At 36.0% G+C, this 26,260-nt stretch overlaps 1 protein-coding gene and 1 pseudogene across 4 annotated transcripts in view; both read right to left on the minus strand.

Moving 5' to 3' along the window:
* ROBO1 (roundabout guidance receptor 1) overlaps positions 1-26,260 on the minus strand; it is a 408,510-nt gene that overhangs the window by 338,229 nt on the left and 44,021 nt on the right. The window lies entirely within an intron of this gene.
* Positions 8,338-8,901, minus strand: LOC123826984 (annotated as a pseudogene).

The following is a 26,260-nucleotide window of genomic DNA, read 5'->3' on the forward strand; positions in this document are numbered from 1 at the left end:
ATAAGCTAAAATACTGAGAAATAGCTTTAGTTTAGTGCATAGTATACAGCATATTTTAAGCTCTTTAAATAAAACCAAGCTCTAAAAGAGGAGAAAATAAACCAGCAACATGAGAAAAAAATAACATAGAAACGCATATTCTCTCACAATGGCTATAAAGTCAAATTAAATTTAAATTGGATTTTAGATTATTCAATTAGAAGTGCTATAAAACCTAACAAAGTAAGGCATTATAATATAGTACTGGCCTTTGCTTTGCCTGTAATTATGAAAGGTGGATGCTAATCAGAATTAACTGTGGAGGTAATACATATTTAATTAAAGCAAATTTTATTTTAAATTCTAAAAGTCCACTTTAGATAGAAAAAAGGGTGCATAGACAAAAAAAGACTACCTGAGCAGGGCAGAGAAGTTATCCTGAAACATGAAACTTGAGTCTTACAAAAAGAGTCAGAAAGTAAAGAAAGGAGATGATTTCACTCAGACGCACAGTGGCGAAAGAATACGATACACTTACTTGCAGGACCTGTAGGTAGGTTAGGGTGGCCTCAATGTAAGGTTCATGTCAGAGATTAGAAAGCATGTGCCTGAAGAAGTAACTAGAAGAGATATAATGAGATTGGATTTGTGTATCAAGCCAAAGTCCAGAAACCTAACAGAAGGCAACAAGAACATTTAAATATTTTAAGCAAAGGATCGCATAATCAAGTTTGATTTTAAAGAGTTCACTATTGGTAGTGTGAAATTTGTACTGTAGCAGAAGATATGCTAGGAAGGACTAAATTAGGATAATTTTGCACTCTTCAAGCAATAAATTCTGAAACTTGCACTTGGATATTGACAGAGGAGAAAAGAGAGAGAAGCATCTAGAGATACTTAGTTACAATATTAACAGGATCTATGCACTGGCAATGTGGGGGGAAATGGACATGAAAAATGCTCAAGAGGGAGAAGCAGAGGGCAGGGAGATTCCAAGTTTGCGTTCTGAGCAATGGGTGAAGGGCAATCCCAGTGAAGGAAGACAATAAAAGCGTGGGGTTTGGTAAAAGGACAAGAGACAATTTATTCAATATGAGACATGGAGAGTTTGAAATACTTTTAGAATATTCAAATGGTAAGAACAAGCTGCCAATTGATTATCCAAATTTGACCTCAGAAAAGAAATGTCAGCTGAATCAAGCTGGAGACTGAAACCATGGAGAAGAATAAAATCATCTAGGGGACAATACAGAGGAACTAACAGCCAGTTATAGAACCTGGAGACCCTCTACGGGCTCCACTCAGGGGCAGTGAAGGGCAGGACTGTGCCTAATCTACACTCCAAACAGCAGGACCATGGCCAGAATGACTTTGGGGAATTAACTCAGGCCCACATTTTCACCAGGGTTTTTGTAATGCAATATTCAATAGAAGAGTTTCAGCAACAAGAAAAGCTTTCTATTCTAATAAGGGCCACCTTTTCCAGAATGCTGCTTGGAATATTCTTTTCCTCAGATTGTTAATAGGTATTTCTAAAAAGAAGAGTTGCAACAATCAAGGTCTATTTAGTCTTGCTAATACACATTATGATTATTAGCTAAAAGGTAAAATATACAATATTTCTCAGATTTGGCCATTTAACACTTTTTACAGGGCATTCCCCACTCACCATTTTTTCTAAGGAACACACTTCAAAAAATACAACTTATTACCATATATAATAATCTTAAGAGAATAGATAGTGATAGCAAAGGGAAAAAATGAGTTACTTAACTGTGGAGTTAATACCTTTGCAAATCATAACAAAAAATTAGGAAGTGCACACTTCTCATTAGGCATAACCTTCAGGAAAGGAACTTGCCAATTCCAAAGTGATATGTATAATGAGTGACTGATCAACCTCAATCATGAAAATAAATGGCAATCATCATCACTATAAAAACTATAATAAATTTTTCTTTATCATCAAGTCTAGGCAGGAAAAATGAAAAAAAATCACTCATTAATTATCCATCACCTCCTTTTCACATCATCTTTATGGGGTGGGTGTTGTTGTATCTGGCGTCTGCACGGGGGAACTGAGGCTCTGTCATTGTTCAGCACAAAGATTGAAAGTGCTGGATTCAGTCCTGGTGAGGTTCAAAACCCTTGCTTGTTCCAGGTATTCCATAAATACTGCTAGAATTAATTTGGTAAAATTTACAGAGAAACATGCTTTGTCCATTCCTGCTTCCCACACTGGAAGTGTTAATTCTGATTACTTATTTTTAAAATGTAGACAACAAAGAGCAAGAAGAATCCTGATGATGACTATTGTTCCTTTCCCACACATTCGTGGAACATCTATCCTCCTGGAACTCAGGTGATTTCACAGTCAATTAGCTCAGTAAAGGCCTTCATGACAAATAAATGGGAACAGAAAGTTTCTTTACATTGTGTTATCTTCTCTAAATACACTATTGCATTTTTTAGTAAATATCCTTGTATTATCAGTTTATAATATTCAGAAAACTTCAATTCCTATCCACTGTATACATAATTAAAATTCAATATCACTGGTTCCCCAGATTTTTCCACCAACACACTTTGATGGAAAAGTCACTAAACTTCTCAATAACCGTGCCTAATTTTCTCTGAGGAGGACTTTGAGGGAGTTACACCAAGACCCAATAGGGAAGAGCATCCGTGAATCTCAGAAGAGGGCAGAGGGAAGACCTTCCGTGATCAAAGCCTTCCTCCCTAGAAGAGGTGTGCACCTCCACTCTTACAAACTGCTCTAAGATATTACTGACTCGTCATTCATAAAAAGCATTCTCCCTTCAATCACAAATGCTGAGTTCCTATAAGCCACCACATAACCACCATTCTAATTATGCTAACTTGGGTAATTTTTAATGCAATGAGATATGAGGTTTATATTATACTTGGCAAAACCAACTTCCAGTTTTTAACTACACTCTGCATAGGAGCCTTAAGAGAGGGTAAAAGAAGAAAGGGACTGATGGAGTGAGGCTTTATCAAGAACTAGGATCATAATATCAGATGCCCTCGGCAAGACTCCTGGTAGAGCCTTGGGAACGAACATAACAGGACTGACTTCAGGCAAGGCCAGCACCAGGGGAAGGCGCATGGCAGGATTCCTTCAAGAACTGCCCGCTGGAAGATAAAATATAAATACCAGTGACTGAAATATCTAAATATTTACACAACCACAGCTGGAAAAAGATATACACATAAGTGCTAAGTATTTCAAAGAAATATATCACAGTCACTTTAGATTTATGATGTGGAAATCAAGTTCCTAGTCGGATGTGAATGGTTCCTCCCTTTTCAGACATCACATTTACAGAAATACAAGCAAGTGACCATATGAGAGACTGATCATGTTAACATTCTGTTGAGGTAGGTAAAACACACACAAACATATATAAATTCATTTTTCTTTCATATATATGATTTTGTTCTTTTTTCTAGCATGGCAGCAATAATTTATCTCAGGGTTTTGTTTATTCGTGTTTTCAAGTCCGTTTCTTCACAGCAGATTGAGTGAAACAGTGTTTATTTCATTAACAAAGTCTTGTTTTGATACAAATTTCTTTTTCATATTCTTTGGCAGGTAATACTGGAAAACCTAGAATGATTAAAAGGTCCATTTATATCATATATAAAAGATCTTGCTGCACAAAAGTGCTTATGAAATCGCTAGAAGCAGAAGAGAAACAATTGCAGTGAGCAGCTGACAGATGCACAATGAATATTAATAGACAACCTGGTGACATCTGTCCAAGATACGGGCAGGGGTATGTATATTTGCCTTGACAACATATCTATATTTGTAAAAGAATACCTATGTTCTCAAAAGAGCACTGCCTCTTAACCTTTATATTTAAGCCCCATTTACATTTTAAGGAGTAGACAGCCTCCAATTATTAACATAAATCCTATTGTGAGCACCAATCCTATAATTTTCCTGTCAGAATTCCATCCTACAAGGAGATATTTGTTAAAAATAAGAAGACAGCACCCATTAATTACTCACTGTGTAGAGAATAGACTTATATCCTCTACTGAGTTATACACATTTCCCCGATGCTCACACTTCCTACTGGAATAGGTATAAAAACGGACCAGACTACAGAAAAACTAGGGATTTTCACCTGAATTTATATGGAGAAAAGAAATACAAGCAAAACAGAATGCATTAAGATAACTACATGATAAATGAATGACTCATGCAACTTTCCTTAGGTACTATGTTTAATCCTAATTTATTTTTATCATAATTCTACCCTAAAGATTGCATGGGGGAGTGTTTTTACCAAAATTTAGAATAACTTTAATAATTAACTGAGTGCCACAGGCAGTATCTGTTATCATCTAAACTGACTATCAAAATAGACTGAACAGAATTCTAGAAGTAAGTCCCGGGTGATGTGTCATATTCCTATAGAATTTAATACATGCAGTATTCCCAGAAATATAAAAAGACCGACAGTAACATAAGTTTTATAAAGAATATCACTTGCACTCTTCCACCATTTTTAATAATTTCAAAATTAAGTAGAAGACACTTCTCTCACAAGACCCAAGCATTGCAGAAGCTACTAGGGCATGAACTGCAGGGCCTGCCTTCACCTACTCAAACCGGGCAGGGCTCCATTCTGAGCTATAAGGAAACGGACTGGAGGGTTGAAGTTAGTTAGCTCAGTTCATGCATCCTATTTGCACTTTAGTAAAATGTCCAATTAACATGCAAATAGGAGCATTTTTACTGCCTATAAACTGCCAACAAAAATATTTATATATCTTAAAGTACATCTTCTCTCATTATCCTATCAGAATATATATATGTATGTATGTGTGTATGTATATGTATATATAGATTTATACACGTGTGTGTATATATATGTCTATATTGTATTAAGATTTGTGCTAAGTTTTGACAACACAAAGAAATATAAAATCAAATCCCCTGAACTAAATAGCCTACAATTCACCATGAGAGAAATATTAACAAGGATACAATTGAAAAATAAGAACGATACAAAGATAGGCAGTAGCAGGAGAAACTGCTTTCCCGAAGGAAGAAATAATGAAGGCCAGAAAAAACATGAACTAATGTAGTATTTTGTGGGGGACGTTTATTAAACCTAGAGAAAGAATTCCATCTGCCTGGGTTCAAATCCAGGCTCTACTATGTGTTAGCTGTGTGGACTTGAATGAGTTTACTTACCTATAAAATGAGTATAAAAATAATATCTCTACTTTATAGGTTAGCATAATCTTTGATATATAACATAATATTCCATGCCTCATGGCTAGAACCATTAATGCAGTATATGGAAATTATTTGATTTTATGACTCTTCTCCCAAACTTTTCTGCAATTACATTAGAATTCTTATTTGTAGAGAAACAGATTACTTTTTTTCATAAATTTATTTAAAAACTTGCAAATTGAGACAGTTTCTAGTTTTAGTTGAGAATTCAGCTTAAAATAACTCCTCATTTACACAGCAAAACATCTTTCATAATACATGAAAAACTAAACAAAGCTAGAGCACTTAGCCCAGCCAAATTACCGTGATTAAGAATCATCAGAGGTTGATTCTTTCTAAAGCCATCTATAAGAAAGTATCTCTGGCCCTCCCCTGACTGGTGTGGCTCATTGGGTTGAGCATCACCCCACAAACCAAGAAGTCGGCAGTTCAATTCCCAGGCTGGGCACATGCCTGGGTTGTGGACCAGGCTCCCAGTTGCAGGGGTGTGAAAGGCAACTGATCAATGTTTCTCTTACACATCAATGTTTCTTTCCCACTTTCTCTCTCCTTTCCCTTCTCTATAAAAATAAATAAAATAGTTTAAAAATATATCTCTGTTGTTGTGGAAAATATTACATATAGAAAGAGCCATTGACTAAATGTGTGACTTTCAAATTTAAAAGACATACTAATGCTTTTTAAATATTACTGAGAGAATAGTATTGTTTTTTCCCCCTTTTATTATAAATTAAAAATATCCTAGGGTGACCAGAATATAGATGAAGTTTGTAACTGTGCAGAATGATACTTCAAGTCAGCTCTCTGTAAATACACCAAGGTTATCAAAATTCACAAATAACACTTCATTGACTAATGCTTATCTTAAAATACAAAATATAATTCAGGTCTGATAATATAATAGATTATTTCAGGTGTTACAGCCATTTTCAAAAGACAAAGGATCTTGGACAATATGTTGTACTGTGGAAAACAGTTATTTGGGTGGTCCTGTGAATTTTTTATTGCTATGGAAATATAGCTCCTCCTAACATTGGATTTTGAACATATTAAGACAAATGACATGCTAATGCAATCAATGTTAACCTACACTTCATTTCTTTTTATATGTAATATGGAAATAACAGATGGTTATAAATTTGAGCCAACTAGAACCCCAATACAGAGAACATGAGCAGACTTCCTTACTGAAATGGAAATACTCAGTAATACTTCTGTTAATTGTATGAAATAAACCTTGCTTGCCAAACTTCCTTTTTCCTGAATTTAAATTTTTGAAGAAAAATCTATATGCTAAAATTAATCTCTTACTTTTTATTTCAAATATGTATTTAAGTCAATTCCTTCTCTAAAGTGTTTCATTAGATTTTCATAGACTGTACATCATAGATATAATTTAATCAATAACTAAAATCAATTAAATTACTAAAAATAAAGCTTTCAACTTTACTTCTTGAATTAGGTAGTCATACTTGAGCCATATTTAAAATATCTATGAATACAGGTGTCCGCAAGATGGAGTATGGGATGGCAATTTTAAGAATAACTGTCTAAGTACAGTTACACTTGAAAAAAACAAAATACCTAAAACAGCCTTTTAAAGGATTACCAAGAAATCCCTACAGGAATGTAGTCAACTTCACTCATTTTTTAAACCCAGTCAGTACTTCTGACATGAACAAGAATGTCTAAAGAAACTCATTTATTATTCCTTAGTAAACAGTCATCTTTTCCTCCCTTGTTATCTTTCCCATTTCTCTCTCATTTCATCCCTCCTCATTTCTTTCAGACTCTAAGGGGCATTATAACAAAGGATGTTGAGACAGATTCTTATCCCGAGACATACAAGGTGAGACTTACAGGGAATTCTAAATATTAACTTACAATCTACTCAGTGATTTTTATTTTCTAAACAGGCATGCAAACAACTCATCGATCCAATAAGACTGTGTGTAGTAGATCCAAAAGGGGGAAATCTACCATACATGAAACTTTAATGTAAATAAGTTTTGATGCAAAGAACTCCAAAAAGTTATCCTAATTCTAAAGCATGTTTTCCCTTTATTGCGCTCTGAGTTGAGATTTGCTACCTATCTCTCTTTTCTTTTGAAGGTAAGTTTGAACTTTTTCTTTTGAAATAGAGGTAAGATATCTCTTTCTCCTGAGATATTTTTTTTTATTGTGGTAATATGCTGCCTATATGCATTTATCACTTTTTTATTTTAATGCAATTTTAAAAGGAAAATATAATACTTAGTCATTACGTTGGTGTTAGCTTAATTTTGAAGGGAAAGGGCCACGGTATCACTTTTGTTTAGAAAGCATTTATAATACTGAAATTCTTGTGTTTAGTCATTAAATAGTTAGACCAGAACTGAAATATTTCTGCATCTCCAGCAAGAACAACAGCATCTAGCCCTCATCAGGTACTTAATGGATGTGTTAAATGAATGATCAGACAATGGGAAAAGAAAATGAAGGGAGATCCCACATGTATTTATAAGCTATTTAAAACAAACATCCATGCCTGGAGGCAACTCAAGAGAATGTAAGGGCAATCCTTACTTCTTCTGGGAAGCAGACATCCACAGTAGCTCTGAAGCCATGGCCCCTGTGAAGAAGCTATTTTGATATTTTTGATTCATTCCAAGTAGGAAACTCTGTTTAGAAATAATTCTAAGGACATTGAAACCTATATACATTATCATGTGTGTTGAAAATATAAGGACCAACAGTGGTATAGGGTATACAATTCTAGCAAAAGAAGTAGGCTGAGAAAAAAAGAAGCAGAGAGAAAAAGATCTAGAAAAAAATTATCTAAAATGTAACTTGAAAGTGTTGCTTTCTTAGGAACCATTGAAAATGCATAGTTTTTCTTTCACTCTAATTTTCTCTAGTTTCTAGGTATTTATTCCATGATATTCTAGTATTATTTTCATAATAAAATATTTTATTTTAGAAGTATAAAAGATAACAGAATTGTTTTTTCAATATAGGACTTTCATTGTATCTCTGAAATATCACAAACAAGTCTGAGGAATCCTGCATCTTGCTATTTCTGTATCTGGACAACTTCAATCTTATTTATCAGCCTGCTAAACTGTTCCTGTTTCAGAAACGTAAACACCATCCAAAATTTTGCTGACATTCTTGTTTTTCACTGTTGTGGCTAGTTAAATCAAAGCAGCTGAATTGAAATAAGTTCAATGTCATTTCCTTCCAGAATTAACTCATCTTTCTCAGCTTGAAATACTGAACAATCAACGCCTGAAGTCATTCAAACCTAAACCCCAGAAATTCCTGATTTCACAAGGAAATTATTCTCCTGAATAACAACACTGACAGGGAAGTGGGCACACACAGGACTCGTATTGTAACAGAGGTCCTGTGTAACACCTTTGATCATGTTTGCTCTGTGACTGCTGTTGGTGCGAGTGGTAGCCAGTTCCTTTCTCTTTCCCACCATTTGTCAACGTGGAGCCTCTTCTTTTCTGTCCAACGAGACTGAGTTAGTTCCACACTGATGTGATTGAAGTCCCTCTGCAGGGCGCCTCTGGGGCCCCTCATTATAGCTGTGCATCCCTTCAGAGTGATGTCACCTTTTCTGGAATATCATCAGTCTGATTGCTGAGAATGATGTCCATCATCACAGTAGATGCAGCAAAGGGAGCCCAACACAAATTTTTGAAAAATATGGAAAAGACAAAATCCAACTTTTGCTAACTCTTTAGCATTCATTCACTCACTCAACTAAAATGTACTAAGTACTCAAACTGCACCTGACCTGTCCCTGTTGCAGGTGATACTCGAGTGCAAAAAACAAACAAAAAATCAAAGAAACAGTTTGTAGTACCTATCTCTTTTTTATTTTTTTAGTTATTAAAATTTATCACAAGTAACACTGAGTACACTTAAACAATGTATATGTAGTTATGTACCACTTAGTCAACATTAAACTTTTTTGTGAGCATTCATAAATAACCAGCAAATGAATCTAAAAGAATCATGTATGCAAAACTGCATGCAACAGAGCTAGAATTCGTGGATGGTAATGTACTGCATGGAACATAGACAGAGTAGAATCAAACATCTTCTAGCAAAATAAATTTTCCTGGAAAGCTGGAAAACCTGTATGAGATTAAATGAACAGAGGGCACAAAAAGCTTCTTCTCCTTAGGAAACAAATAGACCTAATGATTTTACTTATTTTCAGTAACATTACAAGGTAATTTCTGGTCTATGATGCCCAGGCAAAAAAAAATTTTAACCTTAAATTATTTTTCACTTCACATTTGAGCAATTCTGAGACCTTCCATTAATAATAAATTAAGCCCAAAATACATTATTAGAATGTACTTGCATTTTTCAAACTCAGCCTATGATAACTCATAGAATATCTCAACATAACAGGTATTTCTCTAGCTTTCTGTTAACAGTGAAACAAGAACTGAGATGGAGAAAAATAAATGTAAGATGTTTTTGTTTTATTAATTTTAGAACTATAAATAATATGGTCATTTAAAAAGTAAGAGTAATTTACTTCTGGTCAACAGGGGGGTATAGGTTAAAATGTTCACCTCCTCACACAACCACACAGACATTTACAACTAAACTTCAAAACAAATAACTCCCAGAACTGTCAGAAAATCAAACCGTATGGAAGTCCAAAAACTAAGGATTTAAAGAAGCCACATTCATTCCCACGGCTAGGAAGGGCAGGGTCGCAGAGACAGACTGAGAGGCAGAGAGGTGAGGAGTCACAGAGCAGTGAGGCAGCGGTGGAGGCCTAACAGGCAATCCCGCATTCACATGTGGTGGATAAAAATCCAGAGGGATACCTTGAGAGCGAGTGATCCCAGCCCCAGGCCAGACTGCACAGCCCAGGGTTCCAGTGCCAGGAGGATAAGTGCCCATAACTTCTGGCTATAGAAAGCAGTGGGAGTTGTAATGACAGAAGAAACTGCCCAATTTTCAGGAGACTCTACTTAAAGGGCCTGTGCAGTCTTAGAACATACACAAACCTACCCACTCTGGGATTCACCACCAGAGTAACAGCTGGAAGGGTGCCAGTTGCATACAGGGAGTCGAGGAAGTGACTAGAAACAGGGAGAGAGCCAGGTAAACCTCCAGAAGCCAGGAAGCATCACTGTCCCCTCTCCAACCCCTCCGGAGCCACAAGGCTGTAAAGCCAGTTGCCCCACCCTGACAGTTACCTAAGGCTCTGCCCCATGCAATTTACAGGTGCCTTTTCTACAACAGGCCACAGTACTAAGACAGGGAGTCTAAGCAGCTCTACCTAATACACAGAAACAAACATGGGGAAGCTGCCAAATTGAGCAGACAAAGAAATATGGCCCAAATGAAAGAAAAGAACCAAACCCCAGAAGAGGAACTACACAAAACAGAGATAGCCAACCTATCAGATGCAGAGTTCAAAACACTGGCAATCAGGATGCTCAGAGAACTCCTTGAGTATGGCAAAAACATAAAGAAATGAAGGTTACACTAAGTGAAATAAAGAAAAATCTTCAGGGAAGCAACAGTGAAGGGGAGGAAGCTGTGATTCAAATCAATGATTTGGAACACAAGGAAGAAATAAACATTCAACCAGAACAGAAGGAAGAAACAAGAATACAAAAAAATAAGGATACTGTAAAAAAAATTTCTGGGATATTTCCAAACATGTCAACACCTGAATCATATGGATGACAGAGGGCAAAAGAGGAAAAGCAGGAAATCTAAAACTTATTTTGAAAGAAAATTTCCCTAATTTGGGAAAGGAAATATACATATAAATTCAGGAAGCACAGAGAGGCCCAAGCAAGATGAACCCAAAAAGAACCACACCAAGACACATCAATATTAAAATGCCAAAGGTTAATATTAGAGAACCTTAAAAGCAGCAAGAAAATAGGAGAGATTTTACCTACAAAGGAGTTCCCATAAAACTATCAGCTGATTTCCCAAAAGAAATATTGCAGGCTACAATGGACTGGCAAGAAGCACTCAAAGTGATGAAAAGCAAGGACTTGCAACAGAGATTATTCAATCCAGCAAAGCTATCATTTAAAATGGAAGGGCAGATAAAGTGCTTCCCAGACAAGGAAAAGATAAAGGAATTCATCATTACCAAGGCATTATTAAAGGAAACGTTAAAGAGGCTTATTTAAGAAAAAGATCAAAACTATAAACATTAAAAGGGCCGCAAATTCACAACTATTAACAACTGAATCTAAAAAAAACTGAGCAAACAACCAGCTCAGAACAGAATCATAGGTGTGGAGATCATCTGAGGGGTTATCAGCTGGGAGCAGGGAAGGGGAGAATGGGGGGGAAAGATGCAGGGATTAGAAGCAGAATAGATAGGTACAAAACACACAAGGGGATGCTAAGAATAGTATAGGAAATGGAGAAGCCAAATAACTTACATGCGTGACCCATGGACATGAACTAAGGGGGGAATACTGGACGGAAGAGGGTACCAGGTAGAAGGAAGCAAAGAGGGAAAAATTTGGACAACTGCAATAGTAAAATCAATAAAATGTATTTAAAACATAAAAAGTAAGAGTAATTTTCTTTTGAAATAAGCATTTTATTTATTACATGTTCACATAAAACTGCATGTAGGTATTTTCAGAGGTAAATATAGGCTCATCACAATGGTCTCCTAAAATATAAGGCATGGGCATGTCAAAATGGAAATAACAACATATTAATATAAACTTTCAAAAATTTTTAATTATTGAACATAACAAAAGTAGTGTGTCTCAATGGATAATCCTTCTTTATACCTTTATACTCATAAAGGTATACTCATTTTATTCCCTAATTTTTAAGTATTCTTTATTTTATTTTATTTTTCCTACTTCAGAAAAATCAGGGATGAGGTTAAAAGTGTAAATAAGTGGTCATTGACCTAATTGGTCTTTCTTTTTGGGTGTAAGGACCTGTAACTGGTACTTTACAGGTACACAATGTGATTTTATTGTACATTGAAGTTTGAAAGTCACTGAATTAGAGGCTGAACTTACTGTGATAGATATGCAGTAGCCTTAACTGTCAAATAGAACAATAGTTAAAATATACTTATGCTTCAGCTCATTAGCTGCATTAATTCTCACATTCCTCAAAATCTTCTGAGGTAGGCACTGTTCTTATCCATAATTTGTAGCTGAGGAAACTGAGACTCAGTAGTTAACTCACTAGTCCAAGATTTCATAGGTACCCAGTAATAGACAGAGATCCAGGTCCCTGCAGCCTGTTCCAGAATTTGGACATTTCACCATTAAATCATGCCATAAAACAGTACAACTTATTAAGAACTTACCTTGATTGAGAATAAACTTTACAGACCAGAGTTGTTTTTTTTTATAACTCTCAAATTAATGTAAGAAAAACTAGAAATAATACTTTGGTTCTACGTGGCAGGTGGGAGTGCAGGCTTTTTTTCCTGGGCCCATCATTTTCTACCTCCCCATCCTTGGTTACTGGGTCAGTTTCCTCATCCATAAAATGAGGTTAATATAGCATGTTAAAGCTGGAATACGAACAGATAAATTTGTCAACCCTCACATTTTGCAAACAAAGGAAAACTAATCAACATATTGAAAATATTGATTAAAGCTGACAACAAAATTCCCCTGTAGCCAGAACCAGGACTCTTTTCTGAATGCCATAAACATGAGGTTAGGAGTTCAAAATCTGTTGTAAAAGAGACTAAAGAAGAGGTGTCCTTAGCCTGGTCAGGGTGTGCTTCAAAGTGTCTGTGAATTCTTCAAAGTGAATGCAAATTTCTCTGAGCATGAATGAAGATTTAAAAATGACTTAGTCTTAGAAGAGGTTCTAATCTTCACAAGAAATATAAGGATAATTAGCTTTGCTTTTTTAGATGAATTTTTAAAAGCTGAAAGGGGTAAATATTGCACAAATATCTCCCAAATAATTCACAGAGAGATATTTGTACAATACATATCATACAGGTACAGTGTCCTATACTACTGCACAATGTCTCTCACTCTCAAATAATTCGTAGGAAGCTGAGAACTGAAGCTGTGAACTCTAAAGCCTGCCTCCCTTTCTCGATGTTGCCATGCAACACTCCTCCTCTGCCTTTTCATTTTCAATCCTTCCTACATACACTTCACTCGATGCTGGACAGCACAAGCTAAGTGAAGTAATACCTATTATTACTATTCCTTCACCCAAGCAGGGAGTTTTCTAACAAGAAGTATTTTTACAAACTCCAATATTATTAAGAAAGGGAACAACAGTGGCTGGCACTAAGTAATGAGCACTTAGTATATAATGGACATACACTAGGAATGTGAACATGTGATCTCATACCTTTCATATATAATTGCCTCGTAATGTCGGTGAACTAACCCTATCCTTCAAATACATACAATCCAGTTGTTTAGGACTTAGAAAGACTAGAGTTTTCAAACTGAGAGGGGCTTACATATGCTGAAATGTTCAGAGTCCAAGAAGTATGTGAATACATATAAATGCCAAAGGAGAAATAAGAAGTGAAAGGCAAAGATAGTAGGCAAACTGGATTCTCAAAGAAAAGATTTTGGTGGGCTATGGAGAGCTGGATAGGATTGTGGTTGGTCAGAGGTTCTTTGTCCCTAAAATTATTGGGAATTTTATGTTTACAAATATACTTGCATTTTTATAGGCAGAACACTCATCCATAGAAATGGCCATCAGATTCTTGAAGATGGGCATTAATGCAAAAAAAATTTTAAGTAAATAACAATATAGCCCTGGCCAGGTAGCTCAGTTGGTTGGAGCGTCATCCCACACACCAAAAGGTTGCAGGTCCAATCCCCAGTTATGGCACATATCTAGGTTTTGGGTTCCATCCCCTGTTGGAGTACATACAGATGGCAACCGATCAATGTTCAATCGATGTTTCTCTCTCACATCAATGTTTCCCTCTCTCTTTCTCTCTCTCTTCCTTCCTATCTGTCTAAAATCAATAAACATATTCTTGGGTGAAGATTAAAAACAATAGATAAATATACAAACAAACAAACAACAACACAGAGGATGGATCAGTTTCCTAGAGTTACCGTAAGAAAGTAACAAAAACAGGGTAGCTCTAAGGACTGACATTTGCTGACTCAGAGTCCTGGAGGCTAGAGGTCCAAGACTAAGTCGTGAGGGTTGGCTTCTTCTAAGGGCTGTGAGGAAGAATCTCTACTGTGCCTCTTTCCTAGCTCCTGGTGGTTTAGTGGAAGTTCCCTTGCCCCTGCTGCTACTGCTGTCTCACACCCCAAACTGCCTTTACCTTCACTTGGCATTCTCCCCATGTCTTTTTGTGCTTCTGTGCCCAAATTCCCCCTTTTTTATAAGGATACAGTCATTTTTACCCTAATGAGATCACCTTAACTTGCTCATCCCCAAAGGTCTTATCTCCAAATAATGTCACATTTATAGGTACTGGGAGTTAAGGCTTTAACAACTTCTTGTGGGACACAATTTAACCCATAACCATAAAAAAAGCAGAGATGAAGGGAAAAAATGTTTATGATGAGGTAATGAGGAAGGGAACAGATAATGATGTGGCACCAAGGAGCCCAGCTGATTTGTAGGAAGGCTTCAGTCTTAAGACTAGTGAAAAATAGGAATTTAAATTATTGTGTTAGCCAAACTCAAGAAATCTCAACACGTTCAAGAAAGGCTTTTGGAGTCTAGCCCATCGGCAACAAATAAGTTCTTAGAAGCTTTTGTAGAGTAAATCAACAGGAAGACGTTGTTTAGGAGCTCACTGGGATAGGTGGGCTGAGAGTGGTGGGAGGAGACCCAGAGACTGAAGAGATAATCACCTCCTAATACAGGTGCCAGGCAACATAAGTAATGAAAAGGAAAAAGAAATAAAAACTCAAGAATCATTTTGAAATAAGAAGTCATGTAACTCAGTCCAACAACCCTAAGGTCTGCGACCAAGAGACAAGAAAGGCAGCCTGGGGTTGCCATTGTTTTAAACTTGACTTTGAAAAAAAAAAGCCAACACTATAAACTTTAGTTTTTACATACATTAAACAACTTATTTAGAAACCAACTTGAGTGTCAACAGATTATCTTTAAAAATAGTGCAAGGTTTCTTTCCACCCAATTCCCAAGAAGTTTTTTCTATTTCAAGAATTACATGTTTCAGCCCTGGCTGGTGTGGCTCAGTGGATTAAGTACTGGCCTGCAAACCAAAGGGTCACTGGTTTTGATTCCTGCTTAGGGCACATGCCTGGGTTGTAGGCCAGGTCCCCAGTGGGGGTCCCACTAGAGGCAACCACACACTGATGTTTCTCTCCCTCTCTCCCTCCCTTCCCTTCTCTCTAAAAATAAGTAAATTCTTTAAAAAAATTGTATGTTTCAAATTATCATACCTAGTTATACTATGCTTTCCTAAGATAATTTTACTTGATAATTTATAGATTACATGCAATATATTCAGAAAATATATTGCTACCAAACTAACATAGTTGCATTTAAAATCTAATGATAAATTCCATGCCCATTTTATATAGAAATTCTTGATAAAAGGTACAAACTTCCAGTTATAAAATAAGTGACTGGGATGTAAGGTACAGCATGGTGACTACAGTTAATAATACTGTATTGCTTATTTGAAAGTTGCTGAGAAAGTAGATCTTTAAAATTCTCATGGCAAAAAAATATTTTGTAACTCTATATGGTGACAGATGTTATCTAGACTTATTGTGTTGACTCTTATGCAATATCTACAAACACTGAATCATTATGTTATACCTCTGAAACGAAAAAAAAAAAAAACTCTTGATGGTACAAGACAATAGGCTGATGTCATGCAGCAATCAATATAAGGACATATCCTGAAGGTTATATAGACCACTTTGATTCATTTTTGCAGATCAATTTTAAACCTGTTTTATAAAGTGATAAAATATTGAGGCCCCACCTACTGCTTTGAGCACAGTAAGAAATGTTTCAGGGGAAATTTTTAGTGGGAAAATCCCATGAACATCAAAAGAGGCTTTACAGAAGGTTACCATTCCACGGACAAATCAAAGCAATCTAAGTAATTATCTTTTTAAGCATGTTTACTCTTGTCAAATGAAGAAAAGAATACACCTGCAATCTTTTTAATTTAATTAGAATTATGTTTTAATATGAAAGCTACTTTTATAAAGAAAATGTCTGCTCCTACTTAAAGTGATATTTAATAAGGGCAAATTTTAAAAAGTGATCCCCAATACCATAAATACAATACTATAATGAAGCCAAATCTCATTCTTAAATTCTAATACAGTGTATTCCAAGAGAACTTTCTGCAATAATGATTAAAATGTGCTATATATGCACTCAGATACAGTTACCACCAGCCACATGAGGTTTTTGAGTATTTAAAACTCAACTTTCATTCATTTTATTTTCATTAGTTTTCTTTAAATAGTCGCATGCAACTGGTGGCTACAGGTCTAACTATTGTCACATGAAAAGAAATGCAAAAAGGAAAATCAAACCTTTACAAAAGGCTTTTAAAACACTGGTACACATCACAGTGAAAAATCACAGATCTTTACTACTAGGGAATATCAAGATGAATAAGAGGTGATATCTTGAAAAAATTCAGAAGTCAGGGGCCCTACTTTTAACCTACCAGACCAAGTCTTTTAAAAAACAAATCTGTTCAACAAGCACCAGAAGTGTTTCAGACACGCAGTAAAATCTGAGACTACCTGTTCAATTTTGTTTCCATTACAAATTTCAGTCACCATTTTCCCCTAACAGGAAATATGAATTTGTACCATTTGACTATTGAGAGTTAATAATAAAACACACTGATTCAAAATAAATAACACTGGCACCTCTTAACTAATTTTTTAGAGCACCAGCTCTATAGAAATGACTAGAGAATAAATTATTCACATTCTAAACTATCACTAAGCATCAACTAATTTACCTGGACAAATTCTACATTTCATCAAATCTTTCTCTTGGTAGGTACTATAGTGAATGAATTATATGCCTTGATTATTAATTACACTCAATCATTTTTTATTCCACAGCTTTAAGTTCATGCATAAAACTTGTTATGCAAATTTATGCAATGTCATTCTCTGATTCTCAATTTCCTCATCTGTAAAAAGACATAAAACCAGAATGAAAACTCCTACTTTGCAAGACTTAAGAAGGCCAAATGTAAGGTGCCTAGCAGAGTGCCTGCCTGTAGGTGCTAATTGCTAGGTATCCAGTTCACTTCCTCTTCCAGCTGTGTTTTTTTTTTTTAATTTTAATCCACTTATCTGTCAATATTCCTGATAGCTGCCCCAAACCACTTAATTACCAATTCCAGTTTTAGGGCTACCAGAAGCCCTACAGTACTGCCCTCCCTGGGCAGGAGATTTGGGACATACAAGTCCTTACCCAGCTGTCCTAGTAAGGCTGTTCTGCTATGACCCGGTCACACTTGCTCATCTTCCCATCCTTGAAGCTGGGTTATTATTTTATTACTCAGAGCCAAGCCTAGTTCCCATAACTGAAACTTTGCTTCCCTCCTCATGACTCTGCATTTACATTTTCTCTAATACCCAACACTCCCTCTTTCATTCCCTCCAACGAAGAAAATTAGGCAATGAAGACAACCCTCATTTAGACAGGACTTGAAGTGTAAGTGCCCTCAATCTAGACATACAACATTTTAATATATCTTGTTTAGAAGCAAAAAAAAAAAAAAAAGCAATAATGACCCTCTTTTTTTTTTTCTTTCTGGTGTTACATAGCTCCAGGGTTGGTTCCATATCCTAGTGTATTTTCATTTTAAAACATTACTTCCTAACATCAAAATGAAAAATCTCTAAAAACTAAAAAAAAAACCTAAATCTAAAAAGAGGCACTTCAAAACTATGTAAAATAATTTCATCATCTTATAAGAAAATATGATAACTCGTTCTGCATTAGGGTAAAATTGAATACTATCCAAAAAAAAGAAAAAATTTTGATTTTCTCTTAAGTATGATTTATGATTACATACAAAATTCTTCTGATTTTACCTGCATTTAGCCTTCCAAAGGTGACTGTATCACACACGTGCTAGTCACTTTGAGATCAAAATGACAACAAATAAATTTTCTTATTTCAGTCTAAGAAACTGTGGGTGGAGGGAAATAAATATTTGATATTAAATACAATCTATTTTTAAAGTCCTATTATAAAAATATCAAAAGATTTTCTGAAAGTTTTAGTGCCATCTCGTTCAAAAGGCCACATGATTTCATCTGAGGACAAACCACCTTGATACGACAGCCTCATAAGGACCTCACAGAACACCAGCCAGACACTCAGGTGAAAGTTTCAGGAGTCATAAAGTGGAAAGCATAATGCTTTATGGTAACTGAAACACATTTTATGTAAAATATGCATTTTTAAAATGACAAATTCTTTGACCTTTTAAAATAGTAATTATGTTAACGTGAAGAAACTAAATAGTCAGGTTTGACCAAACTTTAGTTTTATTTCTTTTTTTAAGAGCTGCTTCTAAGTCTTTTCAACATCAAGTTTTCATATTATGTGAGATGCAATGCATTTTTCTTGTCTGACATAAAAGTTTCATTCACATGATATACCAGTAAATTTTAGATTACATTTTATTACTGGATAAGGTAGCAATTTTCAACCAGTGTGCTGCAAGAATTTTTAAAACATACAATACCCAACTGTTTAGTCAGGGGCACGGACCTCTTTTCCCTTGTCTAATAAAAAACAAATGACAACAGCCAACAAAACAATAGCTATCTGATCTGGTATAAATGAATCAAAATTACACCTATTTTTTGTCATGTCAGCAAAAATAATAAGAGTTTTTCATGTCCTATAGAAATTTAGTAATTGGTTTACATGTGCCATGAGATGAAAAAGGTTGAAAAATCACTGGGTTAGGGTAAACAAAATGAATTTTATGTTCGGCATAACTAGGTGTCAGGGCTTTATGTATGTTATCTTAATGAATATGCCTGACAGCCTTATGTTTAAATATTTACAGATGAAGAATGGAAGGTTCAGGATGCTTAAGTACCTTGTCTGAGGTCTAATTTTCCATAAATTGCTTGAACCTGTCTGACTCTAGAATAAGATAAAATTATCTGAATTTTGTAAAACCAGTCTATAGATAGGTGGTTCCCAAAACCTTATCTGCAACAAGCACTACTCTATATATAAAGTAAATAACTACTGTTAGGCTCACAAATTACTTCCTGAAATATAAGAAGACAGTTGTAATATAAAATACAAATTTTTCTTTAAAACATTACTGAGTTCCTGGCAGCTTTTTTCTTGCAATTCAAATGCTACTAAAATGATAACTATTATCATTATGGAAGCTCAAATGTTAAAATGAGGTTTCAACATTCATAAAGGATGGAACAGAATGCCGTAGAGCAGGGGTCCCCAACCCCAGGGCTACACACCACTATCTGTCTGCAGCCCAGTTTAGGAACTCAAAGGCAAGCAAAGCTCACCTGAGCTCTACCTCCTGCCTCTCCTACTCCCCATCCACAGATAGGGGAGTGAGGCTCACCTGAGCTCCGCCTCCTGTTCAGTCCCCCTTTCCCCCCACCCCTGTCTCCCACAAAACTGTCCATGGTGCCAAAAAGGCTGGGGACTGCTGCTGTAGAGCATTGCATTACAAGTCTACAAATACAAAAAAAATACCTAACTTAAATGTCCTTCCCCAAGCAGCTATTAGTTGTATTGCTAATTGCTGGGCACACAATGTTGGAAATATGATAGTGGAGTTAGGCTGGCCACAACATATTTTATCAGAACACTAGATCAGGGTATTCAAAAATGCCTATAATAGTAGTAGCATCAAATAAGTCTGGGGTCAGCCGCCCCCCCCCCTTCATGGGAAGCACACTGCCATTTCAGTGCGCATGTTCAAGGGTGTATGAGCTCTACAGAAACAGCAGCCCACTCGATGTGTCTGGCAGCATCGCATGTGCAGAGTTTAAGCCCTCACATTTTCTAAAGTTTGTCTTTCAAAAAAACCCAAAGCCAAACATATGAAAAAGATTATTTTGTATAAAAATCATATGAACACAAATTTAATTTTCCATTGCACATAAAATTAAAAATAAACAAGAACTGATGTATTTATGTTTGCAGACAGAGCTAAATTACTATTATTAAACATTGCTAAAATCTCATGCAGTTTTGAGTGAAACACATTTCATACAAAAACAAGATAACTAAATATGTTTTTCATTGGAAACTGTTAAATTTTAAAATGCAATCTTTTTGGATACATAGGGAAAAGGGAATGCCCTGTAAATGGTTATGAAATCACTTTATATTTTAAAGCCTATTTTATTCCTCAAAATGGAGGTACAGAGAGGATCCAAAGAGTAAGTGAAGGTAAAGGAGAGGAGAAATAGTAAACTATACACTAACTACCTCAACAAAATGTTTTTTCTCTTTTTATACTCACTTAGAATGTGATAAATAATAATACTTGAGTGAAGAAACTTCAGGCATCGGCTTTGAGGATCTGGTAATAATGTCTGCTTCACAAATTAAGTAATTTAGGAAAAATTACTAAAAAAAATGCCTCAAACATAACATATACCTATGTGATGCTGGTCCCCTTCTGCTTTCCTTCTTTGATGTTGAATAAACAGACCAAAGGATTTTCTGGTTAATAATAATACCACACTACATGATGACGTGGCAGCTCTTTCATCATTAAGGCCCAACCTTCAAAACCTCAAACTACAACCACCTCTCTAATCTTTGGGCTACATAAAAGTAAAATTCCTTTAGATTTTTAAAGAACTCAAAGCATAATTGTTGCCTAAATATCACTTCCCTAAAATCTGAAAACACAGTAGATTAAGAAATCCATATGACTTGTACAAGGATTGAGTATTAACATTATCTACAACATAAAATAATCACAATAACAGAATGATCAAGTAATTATTACAATACCCAAGAAAACCTTTGCAAAGGCAATAAGCAAGTTGTCTTCAGGAAATGTTATAATTCATCTCATCTAAACCACAATGGATTAATGCTTTCATCATTCCCAGTCTACCCAGAACAATAGAGTCAAGTGACTCACGCAAGTTATTTAATCAGTTAGTAATTGAGCTAGGATCTGAATCTAGGTCATTCGATTGCAAGCTCTTCTAACCATACATGATGCCTGCGGGTGTTTAATGCCGGTATAGATTGCAGAAATATATCACTATATTCTCAGAATCAGCAACAAGAGAATTAAGAGGAAAAGCGGTCCTTTGATTTGGTGCAGAGCAGGATCCCCTGGGAAGTTTGCTCATTAAAAAAAATGTTCAAGACTCAGCTCAGAGATTCTGGTCTGGTAGGTGTGAGGACTGGCTCAGGCAGCAAAGTTTGAGAACCACCAGTTCCTGATGTTAAAAAAAATAACACAGAACTAGTAATGCACAGAGAAAGAGGTGCCAATGCATGCAAATGGGTCAGCCCTACACCCCTGAAATGCATAGTTAAGGAGGCCCTGCCAACAGCAGCAATCCTGATATTCCTCTAACCCGCCCAACACAAATGAAGTAAAAAACCTACAGATACAATGGACAATAGCAGAGTTTCTATGTCAATAAACTAGGTTAAACAGACAAAAATCAAATGTTTTGTGCTAACATTTTAAATCCTTTAAGATATTATAAGTATTCATAGCAACAGGACACAGGCATTGGTCATACATATTGGTTCTCATACAGCACACTATAGTCCAAAGTATAATTTTTAGAATTCCTTTCACTTCTTCCATCAACAAAGCCTTAGTTTGAATATTTTCCAAGTTGTATTGAAAGCATAACTTTGAGGGTCTACTGCATAAACAGAACAGCTCCTTCAACATTTGTGCTTTGAAAACCAGGTCAACACAACATAGCATAATTGTAACATCATCTCTTGTGAACACGTGGGATGGAAAGGCATGTTGACCTTGAAATAGCTTAAAAACTTTCCATGTTGAGAATTTTATGATGTCATTATTGTGGTAATGATATTGTTATTAAAAATAAACAATATACATGGCTCTAGTCAAGGCTATGCCAACTAGAATTATAAACTCATTAACACGTAAAGGAGTATGATACTGGGTGGCATTCCTCATTTCATTCATGATTCAGTACCTTTCACTGACTTTTTTAAAAGATTTATTTTTAGAAAGAGGGGAAGGGAAGGAGCAAGAAAGGGAGAGAAACATCAATGTTCGGTTGCCTCTCGCAGGCCCCCAACTGGGAACCTGACCTGGCCTGCAACCCAGGCATTTGCCCTGACCTGGAACCGAACCGGTGATCCCTCGGTTCGCAGGCCTGCACTCAATCCACTGAGCCACGCCAGCCAGGGCTCTTTTGCTGATCATTCATTCCCCCCAATTGTTAAGTTAACAAACAGAACTTTTCTTCTCCTACATATTAATTGTCCATGGCAACAATTTTTTATAAAAATGGGGGAGTCCTTAGCCAGCATGTTTGTCCTCCACCCTTCAGGTAATAGGCTCCACTCCTACACCACAGTGGCAAGCAGAAGCCCCAGGCTGGTGACACTAATTACTGGTCTAGAGATGTACAGATGACTAACATGGGACAATCAGAATCCTTCCCTGGGATCTGCCTACCTCGAGCGGACAGCAAAACGCAATTAGATTGTGAGCTGCCAAGCACCATGTCTGCTTTTACATGCAAGAGATATGCCTGTAAAGCAGAAGAATGAAATGGCCACACACAAAAGGAAGGTGAGGAGAGGAAGTGATAATATACTAATGGCATTTAGCTATTTGTTCCATTTGTCCCTTATGTCTGACCCCACAAATGCATTTTCTAAGACTTGAGCACCTGAGTTGATGAATCTTCCTTCTGTTATTGAGCGGGTTTCTTTCACTTTCGACCAAATAGACCTAATCTACCAATTTCCCTATATTAAATCAAATAACTTCTCCTCTGGATTGTGTCACTATGGAAACCTTGCCAGGAATTTTATATTATCACCTAGAAACTTCCTTAAATGCCAACAAGTTTCTACTCACCTCCTCTTCTTCCACAAAGCCCTGCCAGGCCAGTAAAATCCATACCCTCTTTATTTTCAAAAATACTATGATATGTCTGTCATCTTGTCATCTGTAACATTCAAACTGTCTATTATTATTGAACTTTCATATGTATATACCCTTTTCTCTAACTAAGTTACTAACAGCTTAAGATGAAAGCTGTTGGCAGTGAGAATGGCACCATGTGTTAGATAGGTGGAGTCAGACCAGATCTAGGTTCAGCAACCTGGGGACTTGACTTCTGACCGAGAGAGAATTCAGAGCCAAGACTCAAACTATGAGAAACTGTTTGTCACAGAGGTAGGAGTGAGCTGTACAAGTCACAGAGGTAGGAGTGAGCTGTACAAGTAATGGGCTTAGGGACAAGTTAACAGAGACCAAAGAAGGGCCCTTGGAGCTTAGAAGACAGAAAGAGAAAGGTCACGGTAAGGTACCTGAAGGGAAGAAAGGGAGGGGAAAGGCACGAGCCTAGATATATTTGATGCGGGTCAGAACCTCACTGTTCTGTATAAGGGCTATTCTCCAGCCCTGTTGCTCGCTCCCCCTCTAAGAGGATCTAAACCGCATGATTAGCAACATGCCAGAAAGACAAGGTCAGGGATGATCCAAACTGTATGACCAGCAATATGAAAGGTCAAGGGGTCTAAACTGCATGACCAGTGATATGCTAGGGGAGGAAAGGTCACCCCGGGGCTTTCTGCCCTGGGGACCTTCTGTACCTGGACCATCTTCCTTGCTCTTCCCGTGTCTATTTACCTAGCACAGAAGCTACCTTAAACTTATTTGTAATCATCATATGGTTTTGTATACTTCCGAGCATACATATATCAGAGGTTAACATGAAGTACAATTAAATATATGTTCTTTTAAAATTTTTCACAAGAATGTTTAATTTCTGTTATATTTTTCTCCTGAAATCGATAATCAACATTGTGCTACTTAGGTCTAAGAGAAACTTATAAGACTGAATAGATGAGCTATCTAGAAACTGTAACCATAAGCATTCACCAAATCAAAAGCATTTTTCTTAAAACAAAATACTCTTGCTGGAATATTTTGGAATTGGAATGTCTAAGAAACACTGAACCACTTAAAGAATATTTTGTATAAAACAAGTTTTACATCAATTATTTCTTTCAAACATTATAGGTATCTTAAATTCATGCTGTGGGTCAACTTAAAATGAACATTAAATGAATGTTTGAACAATAAAAAAAGAAAGCACTGAAAAACTGAAAGAAAGAAAGGGAAATTCCAATGTGATTCATGACTTTAGACTTAGGAAATTAAAAAAAAAAAGATTTCTTTCCTGATGGAATGTGTTTCTATTGAAAACTGAACCAAAAGTCATGGTAGCGGCTGTGGATTCTTTAGACAGATGGTGTCAACAGACCAGTCGATTAGTCAGCTTGGCAATGGAAGGAGGATAGATAGTTTTACAAAATGCCACCAAACACAATATATAAAAAATAGAAAGAGGCCTGAATTTGTACTCTGATACTTGATCCTGGTTACTGCATGGTTTGTAAAATAGGCTACTCTTGTCACCAGCAGTTTAGAGTTTCCTCATTAGATTTTCATAGAAATGGTTCTCAGAACACAAAAGCCAAATCCCAGAAGGGACAGCTGGGTTTAACAGGTGAAGAGATCACATCTAATGGTTTTCCTACTGGAGCCCCACTGCAGATTTTCTTTCTGATTTTTACCTAATATACACCAACAATATATAGTCCTATTCTTTAAGGCACATCAGTTGAGAATTTATTTACAAACTAAGATAAACAAATACTGTATGCAAAATAAAAGTCCCTAATGCAAATACAATAATTTATTATTCTATTGCTCAACATAAATTTTATATTACAGTTCATCAAATCAAAATTTGTTTTCAATATCCTTTGCCAAGAGCCTAAGACCCTGTCTTCTAATGCCACCAAATTAAATCAGATTCAGAAAGTTCAATTTGATTAGTAATTTTCCCTGGTGAGTATGGGGGGCCTTCTAATGTGAATTAGAATACTCATGAACATGACAATGAGATGGGGAGACAGGGCCTTGTTGGGAAAATGAGCTGGTGTGAGAATCAAGGAAGCTGGTACTGCTTCTAAAAAGTGAGCAGTCTAGGTCAAGTCTCTTGAACTCAGCTCACCTTTCCATTTTTACATTCGAGATAAATATTCTGCAGTAAATTATATTTAAATTAAACCTTTTCCAGCCTAGCTATGATAGTAAAAGGCAATTAAATATTGATATTTTCGTTTCTTCTGAGTGTATCATAATCAAAAATTTGAAAGATGATCTCATATTTTCATGGCACTAACAACATATATGGGAAATTTCATCAGGTAAAAAATAAAATTTGCATCAAGTTTATTTGTGATTTCATAAAGATAAAACCAGCATTCTTTCGTGTCTACTCCAGAGAGACTGTTGAAGGCACAATGGATAAAGAAAATGAGATTTGGACTTTGGAATCTCAATTCCACCCTTTATCTCCTTAGGTCAATTTGGGCCATAGAGGTTTTTTTAAAAAATGTACTAAGAGGACTTCATAAAATACAATGTGAAAAAGGCTTGGTACTGTAGTCTGACACAAAAATAAGCCAATAATCTAATGTTTCCTTTAAAAGATAAAAGGTGTACTCCTAGCCATCAAAACTGGGCTCAAGGAAAAATGGAATTGCTGAATGTGTGATCATGTGAACATAAAAATAAATTTGTCAACCTCTTTCATAGCCCAAGGTATTCAGCAACAAATATAAAAGGAAACTGAAAAGTCCCAGCACTTAAGTGGTGAACATAATTATAGTTCTATATCCACGTGACATCTCAGATCATTACTCCCTAATGTTCAACTCTTTACCTGCTTTAGGGCAGCATAAAGACCTTTATCAAACGAATACTTAAAATACATTACGTAAAATATATGTAAC

The sequence above is a fragment of the Phyllostomus hastatus genome, unplaced genomic scaffold (genome assembly GCF_019186645.2).
Source record: "Phyllostomus hastatus isolate PE091 unplaced genomic scaffold, TTU_PhHast_1.1 phas_contig_86, whole genome shotgun sequence".
Taxonomy (NCBI): Eukaryota; Metazoa; Chordata; class Mammalia; order Chiroptera; family Phyllostomidae; genus Phyllostomus; species Phyllostomus hastatus.